Raw genomic sequence first — 24,164 nt, 5'->3', positions numbered from 1 at the left:
AAAGTTGATTTCATCACATTTATAAACTCCCTTTAAAAATTTGAAGGTTGAAATGAGGTCTCTCCACAGCTTTCTCTTCTTCAAGATGAAGAAGCCCAGTTCCTTCAGCCTGCCTTCATGGGAAAGATGCTCCAGCCCTTGAATCACCTTTGTGGCTCTCTCCAAAAGCTCTGCATCTTTCCTGTTTTGGGGGCCCCAGACCTGGATGCAGTACTCCAGATGGGGCCTCACAAGGGTAGAGCAGAGAGAGACAACAGCTTCCCTGTCCCTGCTACCACTCTTCTTCTGATGGAAGTCAGGATACCATTGGCCTCCCAGGCTGCAAGTGCACACTTCTGGCTCATGTTCAGTTTTTCATGAACCAGAGCCCCTAAGTCCTTTTCAGCAAGGCAACTCCCAAGGAGTTCTTCTCCCAGTTTGTACTTGCACTCTGCTGTGTTGGACTTCATTAGGTTCACATGGGCCTACCTTTCTATTTTATCAAGATCCCTCTGGATGGCATCCCTTCTGCTTTATCAACCGTATCACTCAGCTTGGTGTCATCACCAAACTTGCTGAGGGTGCACTCAATCTCATCAATCTAATAAACAATAAAGATCTTAGAGAATACCAGTCCCAAGACAGACCTCTGGGGGACACTGCTCACTACCAGTCTCCACCTAGACAGAGCCGTTGACCCAACCTTCCAACCAACTCCTTAACCACAGAATAGTCCACTCTTCAAATCCAAAAATGAAGAAGTGTCAGAAAAACAGCCTTTGCGTAACAGTTTCTGAAGTATCCTCGAAAGCAAGATGTAGGGGAAGGGCCAAGGTTTTCATCTGCATGAGTGACAGCACCCATTTGCCTTAATCACCTTGTACATGTAGAGCAAACTTTTTATTTTAAAATCACAATTTTTATTTTTTCAAACATCTTTTGCTCCTATTACATCTGAAGGTGCATCTGTCACTGCTGTACTCAAAGTTCTGAGACATGCTTGTTTTAATGTCCTCTGGAGTCAGACAGAACAAAACCAGAAAGTCCTACAATTTCTAGATAAGGATAAACAAATTTGTTTGCAGAAAGACTCTGTGGACATGTAAAAGGCATGGCCAAGGAGCACTGAGGCAGGACTTTGATTTGGGGCAGAACCTGCATTGGAGAGCTTTCTGGTACAAGATTATAGAAAAGATGAGAGAAAAAGCTAACACAAAATAAAAACCCAGGAAATTGTGCTTTATGACTGAACAGGAAAGATGTATTTCCTTATTGTTTTAAAATGAGGTGATGATACAGAAATTCAGAGAAGGAGAGAGAAAACACCCTATAAATGTCTTTGCAGGAGACAGCAAAATAACAATAAAACTACCATTGGGGTCCATATCCACAGCACCACAGATACAAGATACAGTCAACAAATACTTGAGTAATCTTAGGATGACTTTGAAGGAAGCTATCACCCCCACCTTACAAATATGGTGGTGAATATGCCCATCTAAAAATACGAGTGGTAAACTTTCCAGACACAGGTGATCTGGCTGGAGAGTCATCAGTGTGCCTCTGCCTGCACACACATGAGTTTGGATCGAAGAGCAAGAATGCCACAGCAGAGCACACAATGCATCTGGCACTCCATTATTTCAGTGCATGCACAGGGAGGTGATAAATCATTTAGAGCTTCAGGGATCAGGGACTCTTGCCAAACCCTCAAAAATGTTTGAAACTTGATAAGAAAGAAACAAAGAAAAAGTCAATACTAAGTAAGCACTATTTCTCTAACATGGGCACTATAAATCCAGAAAAATTATCAGAGCATTTTATAGAGCTTATCCCATGTTTTATTTAGCATTTTTCAGGTTATGCATAAAAATAAAACTGATACAAAATTCTATGTTTGTGCACCCAGTCATTTCACTGAAATCAGAAACTTATACATAGAGATCTCCCTTTATGTTTTTCCTACTGGTATCACAAGGCAAACAGGGTGCTTGTTACATATTCATGGTGGAAATTTTAATGCCACCATAGCCCTTTTCAAGATTGAAAAGCTGAAGAAAAAAAAAAGCCAAAAATACACATGTACATAATTCTCACAGCACCAATAAATAAATAAATAAATAAATAAATAAAAATGCCACAACCTCTAAACCTGCCAAAGCAGCACCAATTCTCTTCTGCAAAAGCTGAAGAATTATATTAGGTAATGTTCTACTACAGCTAACAAGAATTTAATGTGGACTCCCTGTTTGGTACCTGCTAATATCTTGTGTCCAGAAATAGCCAAGTCCTGTTTAGCCATATGCTTGACTGATCTATAGCATGAAAGTAACACTGCACTGCTTGTTATTCCTGGTTTCATCTTCTGGGTGGCAAAAGCCACAGAAATTCAGAGTTGAGCTCGGCAGTAAGATTCCCCAGTACAAGGTGTGATATGTAAGGTGGTCTGATTGCTGCTTTGTTTAGTAAAGAAGTGTTATTAGGACAAAACTCAGCCAGCCCAGTCACTTGGTGCAGGTTGTTCCCCCTGTACATCTCTGACACCCACTACTGCTGTATAAAGGCCGTTAAGGAGACATCCCTGCCTTGCCCTGGTGGCTCACGCATGAATTTCTCTCTGCGTTTTTAAGCTGCTTGTGCTCCTTGTCTGCACCTCTGCTTTGGGCTGAAGATCACTTCCTGCTGTGTAAGGCATTATGTCCCTTTTCAATTGTTTTAGGTTTGTCTGCTAGCAGTATTTTGTTCCCAAGTATTTCCTATATTAGTGTTGCAAGATTTGGTGAACAGCTGCATGCTTGGGTCACGTGCCATGATTCAGGATGTCCTTCTGGGGTGATCTAACCTTCCCAGAAGAACTCACAGAAAGAGCAACAGCACATACAAGTGCTGCTTACAGTCCTGGTCCATTTCATACACTATATTAATTCCATAGGACCTTTCAGCACAGAAAATACCTTCAATTTTGGCAACATGAAATGGAAGCTCTGATCACCATCTATAGATATTTGACCAGAAGACCAATTCTTGAATGTCCTGCTCTTGGGGAGGATGTAGTGAACACGCACACAAACAAATCAGTTCCAACAGAAGTATTGTGTGATTATGCATATTCTAGAATTTAAAAAGAAAAAAGACAAAGAAAGAAAAGGAAATCTAGTTCTGTAACATTAGCCCTCAACAAAGACTGAACTCGGCAACGCAGTATAAAGGAGCATCCTCTCATAACTTCCACATACACTAAATTACAAAGTAAAGAATTGGGACTCTTCTAGAAGAGTCCTAGAAGGTACAGCTGCATATCACAGTTGTCTGGGGTGGTTTTTTTCAGCCCATCAAGCAACCTGACAGAGGGACTTGTCAAATCTCTGAACTGCTGCGTCTTTTCAAAACAATGATTCTTCTCCATTCCAAAAAAGCACAGAGAAAGTAAAGATGAAAAACTATTTAAGTGGAAATTAAAACTGTAGTAAAGCAATTTCCTTTTGAAAACTTGACAATTGCTCAAGGCACTGGAACGAAGTGGCAAACCCTATTCACCAAAGTATTGGGATCACTAGTAAAACCAAAACAACGTTGCAGATCTGCATCTATGAAACAGCTGCCTGGCAAGTAAAGGCAACCCCTATTCCATTAGTATCAAACGCCGCTCAGGCACTCATCAGCCCTGTTTTCACAAGTTTGAAAATGCAGAATTCTCTCAAACCCCACCGCTGTAATCCAGCAGTCCTTAGAGTGAAAGGCACTTTTTTAGGTAGTAATGAGGCATTAGATCTTGATATAAAACCTACCTATAAATACCTTGCCTTCCAATCTCCAAAGACACCTGGGTGGACAGAGCCACAACTCAGAGTGATAGTTTGTTCTGCCACCAAGAGATATGCTTTTTCTGTTCTTCCCACACCCACACATACTTTCAAATGAGTCAGTGTATAAGATCAGTAACCAAGCACTTATCTGGACTCTACTCTGACCACATGCATTTGAGCAACCAACAAATCCTTATTCCCACTTTATCTAATAATAAAAAAAAAAGCCCTAGATTTCCTTCAACTTTCTCCTCCTTAGGAGAGCACACTTCAACAGCCAATGCACTAAAGCAGAGGTCTGTTTAGCCTCAGGAAAGTGCATACAATACCTGACTGCCTCCCAACTTGCTCAATCTTGTACTGTTTTCCTCTGTGGTCATGAAATAAAATTAAAGATCAATTTAACTGCCTGGAAGAAACAAACCTATAAATAAGTAATCATAAAACCTAGAAGACAAGACAGGAAGAAACAAAATGTAACAAGCAAGAATGGCGGCTGAAAATTCAATTCCAGAACTAACTCAAAAAACAGCAAAATTTCTGTAGAATAGCTCTGGTAACGCAAGTCATTTACACTTTTTCCTGGAAGCACTTGTAAGTCAGTCATGCTTATGTCCTGAAAATGGCAGATTGGTGTGTCTTAGACTATGGTTTCTTCAGTTCTAGGAAACCAAAATGTCTCTACCATGGAACGTTTACAGTCAGTGGTGCGTTAATGTTGCTGTGTGACACTTTCTGATATAGGCTTCCAGACAAACAGTATTTCATGAGTCAATGTCTGCACACAACTAACCATTGTCCAAGAACTCTTGACTAAGGAATTTGCACAAACTCCATGAGAATATTTACAAAGACACATGTGACTGCTGAAAGACATTCTTATTTAACCTGCTTTAAATTGGATCACAAAGTCATCCCAGAAAAGGCACAAAGGAACTGACCTGTAACTCAAGCTTTTCTGGGGAGAAGGCTGAACAGGGTATGCCTACGTCATTTTTTCCACTGCATATTAGAAAACCTACATTGGAAATTTAAAAACCCTGCTTCATTAAGCCAGCGACAATGTTCATATTAACTTCATTAGAAGCAGATTTCATTGTAATTAAAATAACATGGAAATCTTGCCATGAATTCTGGTTATTAATAAACATCAACAAACAAAGACAAAAAGGCAACTCATTGGTACCAGAGTGAAAATGCACAGCAGAACTCAAAGGCACCACATGCTTATCTTTCAGCATCACAGCAATCACAGCCTCACCATCGATTAAGCAATGTGTTCAAAGAGTGGAGAAGAGAGAAATGATAATATTAAACAAATCTTATGCATAGCAATTTCTGTTCTCTAGTAATCAATGTTTGTTTTAGAGATTTAATAACAGATTTATTAAATTCCAGTTCTGAAGCTTCTGTAGCTTCATGGATAACTTATTAACCTGCTAGATAGAAAAAAAATGAACCTAAAAAAAATCATTTCTTAATTGGCCGACTGCCTGCACTCCACATTAAACTTGTACACATAGACCCCGAAGTGTCTACACATTTTGGGTGGGGAATACTCTCTAGAGTACATATCCCAAAGGGTAAACATTTGTTGCTGTTTTTACAGCTTGCTGAGTGAGTTTTTTTCGCTGCTGATTTTCAACATGAAAAAAAACAAAGAATAACTCAGAATAAGAAGTACCAGGGACAGAAACAACTTCTTTCCTTGGGGCAAAAACTCTTGACTCTGCTGAACACCATGTCTATGAAGCATCAATATTTTTCATGTTACATGCTTTGCTAATTCAAGAGAATTTTTTTTTTAAAGTCACTTCAAATCACACCAAAAATTTTACAAGACAAACGTTTAATAAACAGATGTTGGTTTTGTAACCCCAAAAGAAAAAAAATAACACAAATAGATCAGATTTTTCCTCCTTAAGTGTATTGCACTGGGGGAAAAATGCACAATTTTTACTTCATCTTCAAGCAAATCCATATCCTTAGGTACTGTGAGGGGGCAAGGAGGTGCAAAATATTAAGGTTCCTTCAAGACTCTTTCTACAAGCGCTTGATTACAGAAAAAAAAAAGAAAACCAAAACAGAAAAGATGAATTTCTCTTGCAGTTTTTCACATGGTTTGTCTTTCCTCCTGCTGTTCTTGTCCTATCACTTACCAGAGCTCTGCTGCTATTTGCAAAAATAACAAAAAGTAACATGAAACACAGCACCTTTCAGTTTCTACATTTGTACACCCTCAACTGATTCCTGAATATTTTTTTCCATGTTAAACTCCTAAATCAGCACTAATACCACCTTATTCAACAGCATGTAGCCATAGAAAAAATAGAAAAGTTGCGTGCTATCACCAAACTCTCTTTGCTGCAGATTGGAGAAAGGCCCTCAGAGAAAAGTATTCTTGTTCTATGAAACAAGGTAATAATTACATATAACAGAAAGAAGCAAAACTATGCATCTAACAGGAATCACCAAAACCAGCTTTTTATTTAGGATACACTGGGATGAACTTTTCACTTCTAGTTACTAGTTCTGAACAGTTCACTCAACATCTGAAATTTTATAAATAAATAGATATATGAGGATTCATCCATAGGTAATGCTACTATAAAATACTTCTCAAATCATGCCTAGATTTTTATATTTGAAGGACATTGGGAGCCTATATTACTTCAGCATAAGAAATCTCCATTGTTCCCCAGGCGAAGCCAGTGAAGAACAGGAGTCCTGGGAGACTCTTCTTCACTTGCAGCCCTGCTGGGTTTCTGCTGTATTGAAGACAGTCAGAAATGGCTTCATTGCTGAAAAACATGTTTTTCCTCTGCCCATCTGCTTCTTGCCCCATTTGAGACATATTTCTCTCCTCATCTTCCTTGCCCCTGAAGATAATTTCAATTTTTTTTAAAACATCATTTTCTTCCCACTCCTTCACACCCTCAATACCCAGCCAGCCCTGCTGTGTCACCCCAATAACTCTCCTGAGGAGTGCACAGCAAATCCAACTGTACAAGGCTACTGAAGTACAGAAGAACAAGAATTTGAGGAACAGACCAATCTGTGTAAAACTGTAGTTTTACAATGGAACTTTAGTTTCCCTCATCTCAAACAACTTAATAAGCTTTTTCCTAGAATATTTGTTCAAGTATCTATTTATGAAAGCAGAGGTGAGACTGAGGAGAGGCGGGAGAACTTCAAAGAGCTGAGCTACAGGTCTCTCAGATTTTTGCAAAAAAGCACCTGAGGAAATATGTCAAGTGGTGGGTGTTATGCAATGATTTTTCATTAATTTTAATTACTGTCATTCAATAGGATAGTGAGCATCCTTAGTCCTTTGCCTTCAAATTGCACTGGGACTTACGCCAAATCTCTTCTCCTTCATTGGTTCCCTCAAGCAATATTTAATAATGGAAACGCTTTAACTTGTTTAAATAAGAAGCGTAAATGCCAAACACTTCTAAATGAGAAGGAACTTGTATCTTAAATGGCATATGAAGCCTTTATACCTAATTCTATAAACTAAAAACATGGGCTATTTGGGATCAAATAAAAGGCTTGATCAGGCTTGAGAAGAGAGTAGACAGAGCATCCTCATTTAAAGCAAAAAGCCTTTTTATAATTATAAATACTGCATACTGATGGTGAAAGGGGAGGAAGAGGTCAAAAAAAAAAACCCCTTGATAGTATCCTTTTATTTTGCATAAAACCATTACATTCTGCACTAGATACAGGTGACTTGAAAATAACAACCAACAAATAACAACCTACAGAAAAGCCACCTGACGCCTGCTCTCTCTTCTCTCCTAACATTTAGTTAGTTTTCTGGAAACTAAATTTAGGTAATTTAAATTCAATTTGAACTTAGAAACCAGCATTGTATATTGGAAGGACGCAGAAAGCGCACAGAACTATTGCTACACTGATATCATCTTTCCTTCTCACAGAGCAATCACTATTGCAGTCACTTCAGGTGGATTTGATCCTGAACCTCCTTCAATTTTTGGCTGACTCAGAGCAGTGATATGAAGCCAAGCTCCACCCTGTTCCACATGGGTCTAATATCTTGCAGCAGGGCCCCAGCTGCTCATCTTCTGAGATGGAAGACAACAAACTGATTTTGTTTATTGACAGCATGGAATGGGAAGGTCTGTGTGCTGCCTGCAATTAAACATTGGTCTGGGGAAAGCAATTAATGCTATCAGAGAGACCCTTCTGTTATTTAAATTGAAATCTGAATTGAACGTGTCTTTAGGTGAAATACCACCCAAAGGCAGAACTTACATCACTTACAACACTGCACCACCTGCCAGTTTTTCTCATAGCTTTATTTTCATTTTTCTGGTTAAAAAAATGGTATGAAAAACAGGTTGAAATGCATCTGAAATGAAATATCTATGTTTGGATGGTTCAACTGCCCCATTACAAATAATTCTGTAACATTATTTCGGAACAACAATTACATTAATTTCACTTAACAGCTCTGGAACTTTACATTTTGATTATTCCAGAAGTTTGGCTGGTGGCACTTCTTGGCTGAAATATTTACCACTTTTGATGTAAAGTCATAAGTCACTTACACTAACTGAAAACTACTGAATCTAGCTGTGCCCTGTGTGTTGAAGTGCCCCTTGGGGATTCACTTGGTGCTGTTCACACCAGAATTCCCGCTCTGCTACTTGCTTCAGTTTTTCAGACCATGATCAGACCTAGGATTTTAAGCACCAAAGAGAAAATAGGTAATAATATAGTCAGGAAATGGAAATTCTTATAGACCTTACCACAAAGGAAAGGAGCTCCATAAAGATCTCTAGTGTCACATGATAGCAACGTCTGAGATGCAACATATGAAACTATGAAATTTGCAATATACAGAAAAAAATCTAGATGTTTCAGGAGACACAGGGAGAACAACAGAAAGTATCTTCTGTGCTCTCTTTCAGTCATATTCAATAATGCAGAAATTAATTTTCTGTAGAGTGGAAATGCTTCACAATGCAAGTATTTCATGTGAGTATATGGTAGTGTAATTTAAACTGCACAAGCTGGATCTGAAATGGTTCTGTATGCTTTGTCTATTTAAAAAAGTACTGCAGAGGTAGCATAGAGAATATCATCAACTTCCCCTGTTTCCATGGTGTGTTCTCTCTTTTGTAACAGTTTCTACATAGATTCACAGATAAAATACAAGTGAGAATTTTTCATATCCTGCTTATCAACTTCCAAAATCCTTGCACTAATGATGAGCATGGAGCACTTTTATATCAAGTTGTGGTATTTGTTTACCTTTGCATGACATATTAGAGCATAGCCTCCAAGAGATGTAACAAGGTCATTCCTTCACTGGTACTCTTTGTAGCTGCTTGGCACAGGGATTTGGATATGTGAAGAAACACATCTTTCAGCATCAGCAGATTTAGAAAATACATACTCTGCTTTGAAAAATGGGAAAATTGATCCTGCAGGGCTGTTTACTTCATCAACACACCTCTAAGTGCTATCAGGGCACCTGCATGTTGCATAATTGCTATTTCTCTCTCAACCAAATGTTAGTGAAATTTGTAGTAGGTAAAGCTATAATCAGAGTGAGTGCTACAGCCAATTTTCACAGATCATATTTAAAGAAAGATAAACATTAGTTATCAAGATCTATTCCGGAGTCTACCTGCTGTCTTCCTTTATTACACACCCTCTGTACTGGCATTGCTTAAGAATGGTAGCTCATTTGAGCATGTGAGTTCTGCTGGTACATACTAACCAAGTTTCCAAACAAATTTCCCTTGTGTTAAACTCTCTTACAAACTGTCACTAGAAATTATACAGAAAGATTCAGTCTTCCCTATTATTTTTTGGAAGACAGATTTGTTTGCTTGAAGAAAATAATAATGATAACAAAACAACCCTTTTTCCTCCCATTGAAGCAGCAGCAGCTGAACACATAATACCACCAGAGAGGAGGAATTTCTAAAGAGCCACATATTTATAAGGACATAAAAAAAAAAGTTTTGAGATAGCTTTACATCTACAATCACAGATTCTAAGAGGTTTTAAAAGAGAATTAAGCATCACTAGTCCAAATCTCCAAAGCTAAAACAGTCTGCTTTCTTGACCTTCATGAAGATAATCATCTACTTTTCTTGATCTCTAAATTGATCCTTCTCATTGTCAAAAGTTACAGCCTCCTTCCTCAAGGCACAAGGCAAAAGCTAACCTGGCAGCACTCACTCTACATGGAATGTTACCTTTGCATTAAATGATATGTTTTCAAGCATGACCAAGATTCTAGATTCACAGGCACAAGGGGAACGTTCTTTTCTCTTTTAGTCTATCCACCATTTCTCAGATTTCTTTCTTTAGATGTCTTTTTTTTAATTTAATTATTGACATATAATGGAAACTAGAAGAGCTAACTGAAGATAAATGTAATGAGATTTCATCAAGAATTTCTTCTATATGCTCCCCAAAGAATTATGAAAGCCTTAAAATTCTTCAAAAAGACTTCTCTTTCTTACTTTTCCCCTCACATTAAGACAGTTCCTGTGATCTCCTCTTTACCAATGGCTCTTTGTAAAGTCCACCAAACTCCAGGCTGAATGTTATGACCTACCCCATCAGTCACAGACTGTCTGGCTTTGGGTGGATTTTCAATTGAACACTGATAAGATGCTGCCTAACAAAATGAGCACTGCTTAACTCTTTTCATAATATAATGGTGAAATTGTAGAACAATTGCCAGAACGAATGAATAAGGATGCTGAAGGGTATACAGTGGTAAATAGATATTTTTCATGTGACTGATCAGAGTGAAAACTATATTCCAGGTTATTGCATAGCCTGCAGCCATAAAATTGAATAGCAATTGTTTGAACTAGATTCAGCAATACCTACCACAATCCAATAATGAAAAAAAGACCTGTGGTGTCTTGCATTTTTGGATTAAGATTGTCGAATGTTGTATTTTTAAAATAGCAATAGAAACCTTCCAGGTTGCTCATGAAACACTTGCCAAAAGTTTAAGCAGGTAAAACAGTTAGTCTGGTTAGTAAAGAACTACAGCATTCGAAAAGCTAGGGCTAATTATATTTCTGTATGGTACTAGGTATAAATCTGGTCTAATGTAAGGCTACCTTGAGTCAGTAGAGGACTTGTGCTGTCTTCACTGGATTTTACTCAAATCTATTTTTTAGTCTGGGAAGAAAAGCTTCAAAATTAACCTTTCTTCTCAGAGATTACTTTTTGATCTGTTGCTGCTTTCCTGAAAGTAATTTTATGTTTATGTTATTTTCTTATACAAGAGGCAAATACAAAAAGTACAGATCCACCTCAGAAGTTTTAGGAATGTGTACAGGAAGTCTGTGCAACCTTAAACATCTACTAAAGGTGTACACAAAGTTGATTCTTCAGGAGTAGCTGATGCAGAAAAACACCTGATGTGGTCACTGCCTTCACAATCTGCTATTAACACTAAAGCACAGGAACGTAAGCGTACATGCCAACGCACATCAGCTTTATTATTTAGAGAAAGTAGAGTATACATTTATCATGGGCAGCACTGACACATCAAAGCATAGATTACATGCCGTAGTAAGGCTACCCAAACTTGATTGCTTTGTGGTTAACATCAATACTGTAAAAAAAAAAAAAAAAAAAAGTTGTGGGCAGATCCTTGATGATTCAAACAAGAGGACGCAGCAGACTCATGCATCAGAGAGAAGACAGCAAGGAGAATAAAAAAAGAAAGAAGAAAAAGGAGAGATTTGGATTGCTTTCCCTGCCTGTTCTGTGTAGGCCTTGTTTTGCTCCCAACTTTTTTTTTTAAGACATTATCTACTAATAAGAACAAGTGCACAGTACAAGAAAGGCGTTATAGTGTGACTGTGGAGTACTTGCAATTAAACTCAAGCCTTCATAAGTAGTAGTAGAGGAGCTAGGTAAAAAAAGTCTGAGCTCCTGTATCATGCTGAGATGTTGCTTAGAATTAACAGTCACTGGTCAGAACACGTGCAGAACATGCTCTGTAGAAAAAGAAGAGAACAACAAAACAAAAATCCCAGAAAACACAAATGATGTACAAGATTCATACTTCTGCCACTGTGAACAGCACGTGTCCAGAAACCAGGAAGAGAACGCAAAACCTGAACAAAAGCAAGATAGTATCAACTGTTTTCTGACTATATCACTTCAGAAATCATGCATGGCTCCATAACCATAAAGCAGATGATCAAAGAAGCATTATAGCCTTCACATTCACCATTCCTAAGCACGGTAGTACGGCACAAGATCATAAGTATAAGAGAAAGCTCAGGAGAGACACATCTCTCCCTTCACATGCACTGTGGAAGAGCTTCATCACTCCTGCTGATGGTCAACTACAAATCTCATAATTACATTTTTCCTTTTAAAGGAGAGGAGTTGTACATTGTACAGTCAGAACTTTTGATGTAACTAGAATAGAAAGCTCCTCAGAACTAGATACTATAAAAACCTGGAAAAACACTACTACAGCACTGAATAACTCAAGACCTCCACTATGTGGATGTAAGGGTTGAAATTCCATTAACGCTTGGGTTTCCCACAGCCAAGGGTACATAAGGATGGAGTAGACTGCAACCCTTTCTAATCCAAAACAATATCTGACACTGAAAACCCATTCTTTGGAACACAGAGCTCAGGGAGGAAAATCACCTGAAAGCTTCATTTGCTCCACCACCATCAAAACAGACTGGTTACACACCACAGGAAGAAATCAAGCTGTTAAACTGGGCCTGCCCAAAGAACTAGAAATGCCTGCCCAGCCCTGGAAACCCCCATGCTGAAGCTCAGCTGAGGCAGCAAAGAGCACTGATTTCACCCGCACCCAGCAGCACCTGTGCCAAGAACCCATTGACTCCAGGTGCCATATTTACATCCTCCCAGCTTTCAATTAAGGAGTCAGACAGAAAAGTAAAAAGTAAAAGAGAATAAAAAGGAGAATAAAAATTGTGGTGTACAGAGGTATCTTTTTTCTCCCTATATCATTGCCAGTGGCTTGATTATAGTCAATCTATTATTAGATCAGAACATTGAGGTTCTAATGATAACTATTGAGAAATATTTTAAACTGATGCACAGCTCAGAGCTATTCACTATTGCCCTCATAGTCTTACAAGGCTGCTTGCATCGTATGTATTTTTGTGATACATGAAAAGAGCAGAAAATGCTTTGTGAGAATATTTAAAACTGTTTTTCATTATTGTGTATTTATAGTTCAGTCTAGAAGCTAAATTTAGATTTATGTGAATTTAGGCTGATAAAATTGTGGCATCTGTAAATGTACCAGATCTGAAATTAACAGGGAACGCCTAACAACTGTGTGTGCCAATTATTTTTGGAAAAAACATTGTTAGGAATTAATATGCATGGGTATTTTCAAAAGAAGACAGGGGCTTCCAAATCTACCATTTTACTGCTACTTGCACATAACCTGCAGCAGGGCTCAAGCTGCAGAATAAAATAAAGTAAGGAAATAAATGAGATGATAGCAACAGAATGCAGGGTGTGGTTGGATGCTCTCCTTCCTTACATGTAAGGCACCAGAGCAGCACCTCATGTAGTATCCTTACACAATACAACATCACACCTGAACCAGAACCCCACATAGTGTTTTAGCTCTTTGCTATGGCTCCCAAGATGCAGCAGTTACTTATATTACTATCTGTAGTATGTTTGAAATACTTTAAGAAAGTCTCATTACATTACATGTAATCTATACAAAACAGATAAATGACATATCTTAATTTCTAAAAGTTGTTTCAATCATGGGATGAACTAGACAAGATTAGGTATGCAAAGTCTTGGTAGCCAGGGCCATAAATGTTTTCTCTGAAGTACAGGACTGACATGTCTGGTAGGCACAAGCTGCAGGCATATAGTTTGGCTGTAATTGCTTTCATACATGTATCTAATAAAATAGGGTTAGGATAGCTGATAATGAAACGTGGGACTTGAAATATATTTTTGGCTGTTGAATAAATATTACTTAGTCAAACAATAACATGCGTTTTTGTAGAAAACCATTAAATATTTTTTGCAATGGCCAAGGAACATTTTACAAACTAGTTACCTCCCTGAATTTATTCATAAACACTTTGTAAGTGCACCAGAATGACCTTATCCACTCTGCTAAGAGCTGCCTTTGTGTATTCACTAGCTGATGGCTCTTTCCCCAATGAGTTCTGTCTATTGGCAACTATTGAGTCAAAGCAAGGAATGTCACCCCAGTCCTTTGCATGCAATTAGCTACAGATGCTGGTGTCTGAAGTCACCACATGCATGAAGTCAGCCTCCTACAAATATCCTAGGTTTTGACATTTGTCTATGTCAATTACAAGAGAAGGAAGAATGAAAGAACTCTTGCTTCTTATTTTCAGGAGCTGGATTTAGTCAGCTCTATTTACAGAAAAATCGATGGAAAATACTGACTTGAAATGTGATTTCTGAACTCAGTGCTCTACTGTGAGAATCTCATTCAGGATAACTGTATTTTTTTCTTTCCAATTTCATTAGCTCTCTCTTAATTGCAAACACTGAGCCAAAGCTGTGCTGTTTACATCATTGCTTAAGAGCAGTGCTCACCTCAGAGCTCACTTAATAGTAACAACATTAGCAAAGAGATCTCCAAGGGAAAACACCCTTTTGATTGCAGCAGGGGCTGTGGGGAAGCTGATGAGCAGATGAAGAAGGCTGAGAAGGAAACACATTGAAGATGATATGGCTGAGGAAAAAAAAAAAAGGTTCCCATTCCTTTAGCACATTTGGATTTGCAATCATATCTCACTATTTGTAGGAAGCTAAAGAACTACACGCCCTGCTGTAAGGAGGGACATGAAACTCCCAGTGACACTGTATCAGAAGACATTTGTCAACAGAAATCAGAGTCTTTCCTAAGGAGAGAAGCAAGAGGTTAAAGGATGACTGCAGACTAGAAACAGGGCTAGAGTAGTAGGAGAGTAGAAGCAGTGGGCTATCTTACAACTTCATTATACTGGTGTCTTTAGGAAACAAAGACAGAGCAGCACTCTTGACACCCCTGCCTAGTTTTCAAACAGACGAACTCCTACCCAGTCTGGGAACATGCAGGTCAGGAGCAGCACCACCCCAGTGGCAGCAGAAAGGAAACTCCTACAATCTCCCCAGGTATCTGCTGGGGAAAGCCAGCCTTGGCAGAGTCCCACAGAGAAAGCGCCTTGCAGGGCTTACACACAGGACTGCATCCCACAGCCCCGCTGGGGACATGTCTATCCTAAAGTAGAAAGGCAGTAAACTGAACAGAACCTAGGGTTGGATCCAGCTGGCTTGCATTCACTCACAGCTCTGTGACTGATCTCACAGAAAGGTTTGCTGCCACATGGCTACTCCATCGGAAAGCTGTGTACAATGGTATTCACCTTTACAGCTGAGTTGAGGGGCGTAGTTTCATAATTTGCACTGGAATTTTCACATTAAAAGGGCTATTAGTATGTCAGCTACAATATTCCATTTACATCTGGTTGTGAAGTGAGATAGGGAAAAAAAAAGTGTTAATCAAGTGCTAATCTTGCTGTTAATTATTTTAACTGCCTTCACTTTGGATTTCTGTGTATGTTTCTTTTACTTTCCTCCCCTAAATGGGAGTAAAACGTACAAAAGGGCAGGTATTTCCTCCTTCCTGGTCCTACCCCACCTATTTATTGGGCCATACCACATGCCTGGGAGTTTCATAATGGGAATTGGAAATGGAATTAAAAAAAGGAAATTGCTACAAATGAAGCAATTTCCTGGGTGTAAACAGTGCTCGTAATTTTGAAGAACACGTTTAACATGAAAACATATTTTGTTCTGTCAGGCCTGTGTGATGATTTGTTGTTAGATCTTATTTAGCTGAGAACGTTAACAAATAACCTCATTATGATCACTGATGACATAAAAGACCAAGGGCTGAACACTGAAGTCCTAATTCGGGCAAAACTCCAGAGCTTCAGTGATACTTTTGTCTGAGTAATCACATTAGGATCTGGTCTTGACAAGTTCCAGCTCTAATGGATAACACTATACTCTGGACTAAGTAATCAAAAATCTGGTAGCACGCTTTAAAAAACAAAAACCACAAGCTGAGATTCTTGGAGCCAAAACCCATTGACTTCCAACAAACAAAACTTACTGCAGGGTACTACAACACCATTTAGACAACTCAGTGGCCGTGCTAGGTATTTCCTGGGATCTCAAATGCATGGCTTCAATAGGCACTATGCACTTGCCTCATCTGGCTTCTGTGAAAGTAATGCTCTGGAGGAATCATGTAAAACAAGCAGAAGCAGCACCTTGCTGCTGTATCCACAACCTTCAAGAGCTCCTGTTCCCACAGGAGCTTCATAAGTCTCTAAGTAGAGCTGCCTGCTAGTGAGCAGGCAACATGTGTCACTCAGTGTGTCTCTAGTTACCCAAACTCATTTGGAAATCCACTCCCAAGTTCTTCTGGAAATAGAAATTTAGGCTTCTACTCACATAAACTTGTTTAATTTCTCTCATTCTTACTGTATACGCGTATTTTTTTTTATCTCCTTTTTTTTTTTTTTTAGAAATTCTTTGAAGACTTTAGGTTGCATTTAAAGGTATTCAATTCCATTTTTCCATTTGTCCTTTGCCCCTCTAATGCATGTGGCCTGATGAATATGTGCACCATACAGGCATAAAACATCAACATCAAAAGCTATCCAAGAACATGCACACAGCAAAGTTTAAATGACTTTCACTACCACAGACTGATGTATCAGTGAGGCACAGTATATAGTAATTTGGCTATCATTGCACTAAAACTAAATTATATTTCAGCAGTCCTGGGTGTACTAGAGGTAAGAAAAATCATTCATCCAAGAATAATCAACTTTTGGAAATCATTCACTGCTGCTATAACTGAGCACAATGCACTAGCAATTAGCTGTGCATCGCTGCTTTCAAATTGCACAAAGCTGACTGCAATGGGAGTGGTGACATTTGTTAAACTAGCTTTTGTATGAAGTAAGAGATCACCTGGAGGAGGAATATTACTGGAATTTATGTTTCAGGTCGTATCTGGGAATTTACGTTTCAGTTGCAGAATGTCTCCTCTTGGCTTTCACAACTAATGATGTCATAGATCAAAGATACAGGATATCTTAGAAAGCCCTGCTAGAGACATACAATGAATAATTCAACATTTGTGGATAAGTTCCTACTCTCATTTGTACATGGATTAATAAAATCTGATTTCATCAAATTCAAAAGGAGATTTTGTTCTGGTGTGAAGGCTGTCTGAATGAGACAGAAACTGCAAACATGGATTTACTGTCTTCATATCAGGTGTCAGGTTTATATTCAGTCCACTCAAATGAAATACTATAAAACTATCTTCTACAGTCCATGAAGAGAGAGAAAGAGGTACTTTGAGCAGAAAGAGCATGGCAAGCTACACCAAAGACCAAGCTGCAATCTTAGCTCACAAATTACAGTGCAACATTAGATGATCAGATCAGATTAATTCATCACATACACATGAACACATAGGTCAGAACAGTAATGAAGTGCCTGTATTTGGATGAAGTACTCATGAGAATGCTGTGATTTTCTTTTTTGGGAGTATTTTGCAATGGCCTGAGAAAACAAGCCTGGTAATTTTTTATAATAGGCTTTTATGTACATGTAGAAAACAAACAAACATACTTAGAAAAAAATCAGTGAAGAAGTAGATATTAAAGGCTCAGTTACAGCCACTGCAGTTGGATTACATCTGGCACTCTCCAGAGAGTGTACACAATCTCCATGCCTGGATGTACATGTCAGTCTTTGTTGCCAAATTCATTAACCACTGTGTTCTACTACATTTGGATTCAGTCCCATAGGAAAGCTTTCAGTTGATCCCCTTTGCAAGTTTTCCCAGTTAGATTTGTCTCATGAGTTTCCTGAAGAAGGGAGAAAAGAGCCAGCAAAACCTGAAAAACTATTGGATGAAAACAATCTCTAGCAATGGGTCTTGTTTGCTGACATATGCAATTAAAACACAGTTATCTTCAAACATCAGAAATTGATTTAGTTGTTTCATATGAACCTAAAGCAATTTTTGATTATGTTTTTTAAAAGAGAGGGAATCCTATGACTCTTCTTTGTATGGGGAACAGTCAAATGCAAACACTCAATAACTTCATCAGTCTGGCAGGTTTACCTCTTACACTGAGATGCTTGGACTGCTAAAACCAGTATATACCAAAATAAATAAAGTCAATATGACCATTTTGGATAACAGAGGAAATCAAACTGGGACATGATGCACCCAAATACCTTCTTTTTTTGTATTGTAAAACTGGAAGCCTCTTATAACTAGGTTTACAATATTTATATAAAGATAGACTTCAGAGATTTTTAACACAATTCAAACGCAATGTAATTCATGTAATTCCTTCGTTGTTTTTTTTTTTAAATAAAAATGTGGGAGCAAATTAATAAATGTTAATAAATGGCAATATTTTCTGCTTAAACCCTGGAGTGCATATTTAATATTCAGATTTCTGTATCCTCTAAAATTAATAAGAACAACTGGAAATTAAATATGAAATAATTGAACTGTTTGTAAAAATACACAGGCTTGATACAAAAACAACTTCTACTCAGCAAGCTAAAAAATGGAAAATAAAGTACATGGTTATTCTCCCAGCCTCAAGTGATTTGTGGCTCAAGGTTTTACAAGCTCAGATTCAAATTCAGATCAAATGTTTGGGAAGGAACTTTGCTCATTCTGACTCCTGAGCTGACTCATCCTGTCCTGACTCACTTTACCCTGGAAGGTTGATCTGTGAAAGGCTCTTATCAGGCCTGTTTCTGGAAAACAATACATTCTCTCTCTTACAGACCTCTGATAGCATCAATAAAACAGCAGCTCCAAGGGAACTGCCATCTGTTACTTCGAAGTTCAGGATGTCTTCACAGCTCTTGCATAAGATTTTGTGAAAGAAGTTGAAAATCATTCCTGTTTCTATAGTCAAATGACTCTTCTCTCTGACTGCTCTGGTAGGTTTCTTTTGGTCTCTATATCAACTGCACTTTTCAAACCTCTGGTGATATAACTCAGTGGTTTCTCTATCAGTTTACATCTGCACAGATTCTAACCACTGCATCCAGGGCTCTCCTCCCTGCCTTCTCTCACTTTTTCTAACATGATCTTCTCTGTATCTTTCATTTTCTGTCTCCTCCTGTTCTTGTCTTTATTTCTTTTAATCCTTCTGTTTATCCTGGAGACAACCTCCCCAGTTCCTAAACCACAGTGAATTTTAAGTTCTTATTCAAATTCTTCCTTCAAACACTCTCCTTCCCTAAAGTTATCTAAGAGCACTTTACTGCAACTCCTGCAACCTCCAAATGATCCAAATGATCCTGATGTTTCATTTGCTGTTCTGTATGTTGCTTTAAAAATGGCCCGTCCCTCCATCCTAGGAAATTCCTATATATCCCTCCGTATTACTGTGCAAGACCCACTTCACTGACACTACACAAATAAGCAATACATTTGATAAGTTAAAAGAAAAGCCTGAAATTACTGCAGACCATTTGGTAGAAGCAGTAAATAAGGAGCAATTAATACTATTATCATTTACAGTTAGAATATATACGCTATCCAGAAGTCTGGCAGTTCAAAGGAGAGCTAAGAACTATATCAGTAGGCTGTTTTGTCTTGAATAATTAGTTTTATACAAGAACATTGATCAAAGGCATTGGTAGCAAGTTTACTGAAGTGTTCATCATGTACAAAGACCCTGGGAAATTGCTCAGACCTGAACTCAGCTCAGCCAAAATCAGGTAAGCCATAAATAATCAGAGTTAAAGATGAACTGTCAGATCTGAACAAAGGAATTCCACACACAGGAAAGAATGGCTACAGTCTCAACAGCAATGGATGTTTTTTAATTAGGACCCTTGCCGGACTTAAGAACTTCAGTACGCAAGATAGAGAAGGAGTCATCATCATACATGTTCCAAACAGCCACTTACCTTGCGGCTGCAGCTACTAATAGGTGTGCTGTAGAAAACAAAGTAGTCTGGCTTCCTCATTTCATTAATCAAAATCCATAATTTTGGAGGGAGAAAGAGCAGGTCATTCGTGTGAATGCTGTCCGATGCCAAAAAGAACCTACAATGACAGAAATGCAAGCTTTCTTAATATCATAAACAAAAATAAAGTGAAATACCAGAAGTTGTGGGGAGAAGTTCATAATGTTTTGTTGAAAACAGAGAAAACAATTCAGGCTTTCTGGAAGAAGTTCTTTCCTTCTCATCCTGCTGAAGATTGGGACAAGATCAGTAAATATTTATCTTCTGTATTTTTTGCACGTCTACAACTGGATAATAAAAGGTCATCCCAAGGGGAAATAAACATAATATATTCCCCATGGAATCTTCTCTATTTGTGAACAATCAGTCACAATATGCCTTTCTGTTTTTCTGAATTGCTGGCAGAAGATTCATTGAGGACAGTTTGTGATACCAGTTCATGCTCTTCAGACACGCTCGGTACGGAAGTGAATGGAAAGCACTAATTCGTTTAAGTGAGCAACTGTCAGAGGCCAGTGACTTTTGACCCTCACTGATCAGGCTGAAAGTAAAGAGACTACATACCTCTGCCAAACTTTTGAGTCACTCTGAATTATGTTCAGCACTGCACTGTTTTAACCCTGTAGAATAGCTGATTTAATGTTGATGTAGCAGCTTATAGTACATACTTTTCATACTCCTGATTAAATTAATTCAATCCTAATTGAACTAGCTTTACAAGTCCATAAGACCCATTTCCAATCTAAACTAAACCAAAATGTATGTTAGTTCAACATGCACCTGCTGAAGTCACTGGAAATATATTAAGTCATTATTTCTTTTTCTGGGGATCAGGGAGGGAACCACAGAAGTTAACATCAAAACTGTTCTCTAAAAACTGTTTTTTTCCTCATGATTAGCATAAGGAAAAATAAAATAAAGGACCAACTAGAAAACTAGATATTGCTTGAATTACTTACTAGTCCCTAGTAATAGTTACACTAAGAGCAGTAATCTTTCCCTTTCCAGAAATGGAGCAAATGGTAGCATTAGTCCTCTTGCTCTTTCATGCCACCAATCAACATACTAAGTAGTGTTTGTCACTAACAAAAAGTTACACTTTTTCATTCTTTGTTAAAGTTCAAATTCAAGACAAAACTCCAAGGAACTGAATTTGACCTTGAACTGATTCCAAATATTTGCGTGTGCACTCCTAGTTGAAAGAAAAATCAGGGATCCTGGCTCAGGGGTGAAATGGAAGCCTTGTTTGAACTACAGAATTAGAGCAGCTTGAGAAAAATGATCGCATAGTATAGGAACATAAATTAAAAGTAAATCATGAAAACAATGAAGTTTAAAAAAAAAATCACTTTCTGTTAAAAGTCAATTATTTTGCTAGAAGGTCAAATATATTTTCAGTAATAACACTGTTCACCAGTAGACCATGAAGACCTGTGCATGTCTGAAATATGTAGATCTTTTAATACGTGCAGCAGAAATTGAATGTTGGAACGGTGTCAAACAGCCTCTGCAAAATTACAATGCAAGTTTGACCACATGAAGTAATCAAAGTCTCAGTTTATTAAAATGTGTTATTTATGACTTACAGAAAATATTTCTTGTCTGCAGAAGAAAAATGAGTTAAGAATTAACCCTTTTTAATATTAAAAGTTTCTTTTTTACATTAAATTTACAGATAACTATTCACAAAGTGGACAAAACAGAGATGCAAAGTCTCCCACATTACCATCAACTGGATTCACTCTCTAACTAATAAATCTTCTGATGCACACAGTCTTTTTATAGAACCATAACACCCTACCCTGCTGGCTAGGCTTGCTGACATTCTGTCTGTAACGATTCCCTTGGCTGCTGGCACTGTATGACACCGTACCATAACTGCAACTGAGCAAACAATGATTTGCAGGGTTGCCTTAAAATCGTTAATGGTTGTCTTAGACCAATGCTCCTCAAGATCTTTTGTCAAAAGTAAGATAAAGTACATTGAGTTCTCCTGGATCAACTTATTCAGCACAAATACTGCTTTCCTCAACAGCAACAACAAAACAAACAGAAAAGAACAAAACTCAAAAAACATCAGGCTTTCATATTCTTTAGTTTTTAGTTTTAGGGTCGACTCTTTCTGTTTACAACCATATCTTAGTCAAAAAACTAAGGACCAATGTAACACTTCTTCAGTCCCAATGCCCCATAAAATCTGTACAGTTGCAAAAGCAGCATTTTGAAAAGCTTGGTTTCATCTCACCTGACATGGAAAACTCACGGCCAAAATTTGCCTCTACAAACACTTAGCAGTAAACCACTACCATGGCAGCTTACGCTTCCAGCCTGAAGGCAAAGCCAGGCTTTCTAGATATACATCTGAGTCTCCAATGGCTGCTTGATTAATACAGACAGGAGAAATTGAGCAAACAGTCAGTGCTTGATATGCCTCTGCAGTCTTGGACTCCTACAGGGAGCCTTACTGCATGACAATACTGCCTGATCGAGGAAGATGTGCATTGCTCACACATGGACACACTTTCAGCTTCAGTTTTTCAGCAAAAGTGGAGAAATATATTTTTACATGAAAAAATAATATAGAAAAAAACCCACATTTATACTTGAACGTAATTGACAGTGCAAATCATTTCAGTCCAAGATCTCCTTACTGGGGTTTCCTAATTAGGACTGCTTGGTTCAATATCACATGACAAGGTCAAGTGACAGCCAGGTTACCAATTGCATTAATACGACCAACATGTCCCACGTTCATACAGAACAAATTGAGAAAAAGTGGGAGATACTCACTGCACTCCACATTCATGCATTCAATACACAGAAAGGAATAATTCTAACTATGGAAAGTAAGTGTTAACTTACATTGCAATAAAATGAAGTTTTAAACAATTTTTGTTCTTGCCCACGTTGACTAATAAGTATTAGAAAAGGGAATGGCTAGATTCAGGCAGGGTTAAAAAGGCACACAGATGGCCTTAACTAGGCCTAGCACAGCAGGGTCAATGTGGCAGTGCCAGTGGTATGAAAGAACAAGGCTCTGAGCCTCCACTCACAGTTGTAAAAAGTGTCTCAAGTTAGCATTTCATTGAACTAGTTTGGTTGTATTAAAGGCTTACATAAGAGTACACAGTTAGGCAAGGAAATATCTTCAATACAGTGATCTTGTTGTTAGAATACAGGAAGATGCTTTTTAACAAAAACACTTTGTATTGCATCTGTTCAGTGAGGTTTTTGGGGTTCTGTTTTTATTTCAAAGGCACAATATTGAAATGATAGTGGGTTTAACGCTTTCCAAATGCTTTCAAGTCTGAATACTTCAGACCTGATGTAAGTCTTCCCTTAGGGATTTAATGTATTTAATTATCTCTGAAGTTTTATCCATCATAATAGCTAAGTGAAATCATTGCTCTTGTATAGAACAAAGAGAAGCCAAATATATAAATCAATATTTGATTTTTTAAAGTTATTTACCAGAGCAACACACGACAGTCATTGAAGCAGTAAAAGAATTCCTAATAATTATTTTTAGAAAAAGATAACAAAAGGACATTTCTGAATAATGCTAATTCTTTCAGAGAGGCAGAAATACACTCAAGCAGCAAAGTGGAAGAGAGAAAGAGAGAGAGATGAATAACGATTACTTTTAATTATTCCTGCATTCATTCCAACCACAGGATCAGGTAGGACTTCAAAGGCTGCAGCTTATATGAAAGTGATCCTAAAGTTGCCCCAGCCACAAAAGACTTTTATAGTAACCCAAGGTAGCCAGTGTTTCATGAGTATTGCTCCACTAAAAACTTCATTCTCATCATTTTCCCTATGGTTGCCTACTAACACAGTCTCTGAAGTTCTGAAAGGACACAGGCAGACTGATCATTTTCCACTTCTACTCCTTCAACCAGTCACAGCCCTCCATCACCAAGGTGCACAGAACTACAGATCCCAACGTAATCAGTCTGAAACTAGATTCAGAATCATCTTTTAGCAAAGGTGTGATTTTTCTTATCATTTCCCCTACAAGTATGAAGAGGCTGGAGGAAATAAGTTCTTTCCCAGAACTTCAGTGCAGCCTCGAGCTGCACTCCTCTCTGCCTCCTGCTCTCCAAAATCCAAACTCTGGTCTGTCTTAAAGACCAGCCCAGGCTCCCTTATCTTCTGCTTCTCCAGTTGTAGTTGTCCCCATCCTGTGAAGTACATTCATCTGTAGTCTCATCCTTCATTGCCTGAACATCAGGAAACTTGTAGACTTTACCTGTGATCTGTGTGGGTGATTGCCTCTACTTCAAAGGC

This window comes from Lagopus muta, chromosome 11 (genome assembly GCF_023343835.1).
Source record: "Lagopus muta isolate bLagMut1 chromosome 11, bLagMut1 primary, whole genome shotgun sequence".
NCBI classification, from domain to species: domain Eukaryota; kingdom Metazoa; phylum Chordata; class Aves; order Galliformes; family Phasianidae; genus Lagopus; species Lagopus muta.
Note: the sequence above shows the minus strand (reverse complement) of the source record.